Consider the following 4,036-nt stretch of genomic DNA (forward strand, 5'->3'; position numbering starts at 1 on the left):
TAGATTTTTCATGTTGTCTCCTCCACCAAACGCGAACTCTTTGAAGGAAGGGACTGTTTTGCTTTTGCTTTGCATCCCCCAGCTCTTAGCACAGTTCCTGGCCCATGGAAGTTAAGAAATGCTTGACTGACTATTTACTGACTGACATTTCCTGTTCAACTCATTATCAACCTGCCTATCTTACTGGTTCTTTCCCAGCCTTAGACGCACCTCCACTCATAGTTCCAAACCCAGCCCTAAGTCTCCTCTCTGGCATTGTGGACTGTTGGTGTAGCATAGAAAGAATGCTAGACTTAAAAACAGAGTCCTGGGTTTGAATTCACCTTTTGTCTCTAGGTGTGTGACCTTAGGCAAGTCTCTTTACTTCTCTGTGACTTGGTTTCCTTTTTTGTCAAATGAGGAGGTTGGACTAAATGATCAATAGTATCATCTTCCAACTTTAAACTCTAAGGCCCCAAGTTCACTGGAAGTGAAGGGAGAAAATATTCTACATTAAATGCTGTTCAAGTCAGTGTTTATTCTTTGACCTAGTTGTGTCCTCTAAGTCCTGATTGGGAAAAAAAATCCACCTGTGGGAACTTGTGAGCTAGAAATTTAGGCATGCATAACCATATTATTGTAGTCCTAGGTTAGGTAACACTCTAGAGATCTCTCCCTGGGGTTTGCAGTTCCTTCAAGGGTCATTACCTCTTCAATGGCCAGTCATGAGAAAAAGAAACCATTATGTCTAGGGTCTTCCTTTCTTTGTCCAAGACTATACTCTTAAACACCATTTTGGTGCCATTTGTGGTCACGTGGATCTCACCATTTGGTCATTTGTTTTAATGAGTGTTAGGAAATTCTATGTTATGTTTTTGGTCCATGCTCCCAGAAGACTGATGTTTCTCCATTGCTATCACCTGGCCTCTCTGAGCCTCAGTTTCCTCATCTGTAAAATGAGGACAATAATACCTATAGTACTTACTTCACAGGCAAGTGTAATTATACCCACTTCACAGATGAGGAAACTGAGGCAAACAAAGGTGAAATGACTTGCCAAAAGTCACACAGTTAGTGCCTGAGGCTGGATTTGAACTCAGGTTTTACCCCAGCCTAGAGAATCTGGTGAGCCTAGTTTCTTTCCCTGTTGTCCCTAAAGACCTTCAGCTAATCTATTCAAGTACTGTAGCAGATACTGAGTTACCAAAAGTCAATATTTTACAAAGCATATTCCCCTATGTTTGAAATAGTCATCTTTTAACCTCTCTAATCTGAAGTTCAAGGTCAACCTCTGTACCATATTGATTAATCTTTATTATATTTAACTGAGGGAGCCAACTATATTCTTGTCATCATTCCAGAAGAACTGGCAAGGTATTTGTCTTTCAGTCCAAGCACTTTCCTTAAGATCTCAAAGCTGGTGCCTTCTGGTTAACTGGAGATCAGGCGCAGGTGGCCGGAAGGCTCTGGGCTCAGATCAATCCACTGAGCACACTGAAGTGAGCTCTGTCACCAAGCAGTATCCTGTAGGATTCCAACCAGGGTCTGTCTTTGCCAAAGCTTTTGCCAAGTCTCTCCGTGGAGCCACCTGACCTTGGCCCTTTGCTGCACTCACTGGTCTTGCCGCTGGCCTGAGGAGATGTCAGTTGCCCTCCCTGATTGTTGATCATTAGCGACAAGCCCTTGGTAAACTTCACGGCTGCTGGGCAGTGGGCTGGAAATTCTAGACAATGATACAGTCTTCCCCTGGAAACCTCAGCCTGCATGCTCCTGACGGTCTCTGCCCCACTGGATTTTAAAAGCAAGTGAATTCCCACACCCACCGTGGCAGCCATTAGAGCTAAAAGGTTCCGTGCTGAATAGCAATGGGACAGACCTGAGGGGATATATTGACAGTTAGAGCTGTAACTCATGTGTTTTCACCTCTCCCATTGTCACCAAGGTAGGAGGTTCCAGCCCCAAGCATTCGGAGAGGAGAAGAGATGGTCAGGATATTGATTTAGGATGGCTCCTGGCCTCTCTCATTCAAGGCCACACCCACAGACCCTCCCATACCAATTCTCAGTTCTCACCATGTATTTCTCTTCCAGTAAAACTTGATCTGTGACTCCCAGTAACCTGAAACTAGTTTTTTACACCATGGACCTGGTGAGAATTCTCCTGAACAGAGTCAACTGTGGCTGTTTCAAAGGCTTGTTTTGGTACTCTCTGCTCTTATTTCACAAATCACAAATTGGGACCCCCTCATATCCTCCCACTCCTCCCTTTGGGGATGGCATCTATACTGGGCTCCCGGGGCTTGCTCCTCTCTGCACCTCAGCTCCCAAGATCCGGCTCTTCTCTCCTGTCGGGGGTACTTTTTAAAGATGCTTCCTGCCCCAACTCTGTGTGTATTTCTTTTATTAAGCAAGTATTTCTGCTACAAGGTACCATGCAGAGAAGGGTGAGGAAGTATAGGGTGGACGTGGAGAGAAATTCCTTCCTTCTGTCCCTTACTGCCTAGTGGTTGAGGTGTCACACTTCACCAAAACTGCTTTTTGTCCCTAACATGTCCAGAGTTGGCAAGCTTGGCTTTTTCAAGGCCACCAGGGGGCAGTATCATATTAGGCCATCCATAGCAAGCTTCCCTTGTAATTCCAATCTGGGAAATCCTTCAGCTTTGTAAATGGCTAATAGGAAAGAAACACATCTTTGTACCTCCTAGAATGTATTTATACCTTGTTTCCTCTGTTTTCTACCCCTTATCTTCTAAGATTAGATCACCTGAAACTGGGGGTGAGGGGGCACAGCATTGAATCAACTCCATTCCCTCCTCCCCAGCCCCATGAAATTGAGCATGGGACCTGAAACCTGACAACCTGTAAATTACCAAATGAGATAATGTTTGAAAAGTGATTAGAACAAAAAACCAAAAAATAGTCATTAGAACAAAGCCCCCTACCCATCTGCTTCTCCTTTCCAGCTAAAACAAGCCCCTCTGCCTTCTTTCTCATCCCGAGTTGGCTCTAGGCTGGGCAAGAGGTGGCCATCCAGAATCAAGGATTCTAATTTAATTGGGCTTTATGTGACTTTCTTTTTCTCACCACAGCCTGGCATCCCCAAGGAGACTAAGGGTCAGTCAGGTCACAGGTTGGAGGCCTTATTCCTAATACAAGCCTCTATCAGCAGTCTCTAGCACCCCACATCTTCCAGGCCCCTGATGGTTCAGGATTTGCTTCTCCATTCCCAGGTACACAGAGCAGAAGCGGAGTGCTATCATTTCTCTTCCTCACTTAACTCAGGCTGGAGGATGAGTTGAGACAGAGATAAGGGTATTGGTTGGTTCTGGGTTGGAAGGTTCTTGTAGCCCTTGGAAGCCACTGTAGTAGAGTGGGAAAGATCACTTTGGGGCCAGAGGACAATGGACCAATCCTAGCTCCTGTTCTCTATGTGACCTCGGGCCACACATCTCACCATTCGCAGCCTTAGTTTCCTTATTGTATACTGGTTCCAAAATTCTTGTCCTCCCTCCTTGACAGGAGTTCTTGTGAAGAAAGTACTTTGGAAACCCTAAAGTGTTAGAGAAATGAGTTGTCACTATTAGCCCACCACCCTCTCTGATGATTCTAATAACTATTAGAATAGTCTGCTGCTGCTAAGTCAGTCAGTCAGCAGAGATTGATTAAGCACCTACTATGTTCCAGGCAAGGCAGCTAGACTGCACAGCGGATAGAGTGCCTGGCCCAAAGTCACAAAGACTCATCTTCAAAACTGGCCTCAGATATTTACTAGCTGTGTGCCCCTGGACAAGTAACTTAACCCTGTTTCCTCATCTGTTAAAATGAGTTGGGAGAAGGAAATGGCAAACCACTCTGGTATATTTGCCAAGAAAACCCCAAAGATTTGGATGTGACTGAAAGCACTGAACAACATGTGCCAGGCACTGTGCTAAATACTAAGGATAGGAGAATGCTGAGGAAGATATGAGGAAGGAGAACATTCTGGGCATGGCTTAAACAACAAAAAGCTCATTGCCACCAAGAATTTAGGGGAATGAAATAGGGGACTTTAAAACTTT

Source organism: Dromiciops gliroides, chromosome 6, assembly GCF_019393635.1.
Source record: "Dromiciops gliroides isolate mDroGli1 chromosome 6, mDroGli1.pri, whole genome shotgun sequence".
In the NCBI taxonomy this organism is placed as follows: Eukaryota; Metazoa; Chordata; class Mammalia; order Microbiotheria; family Microbiotheriidae; genus Dromiciops; species Dromiciops gliroides.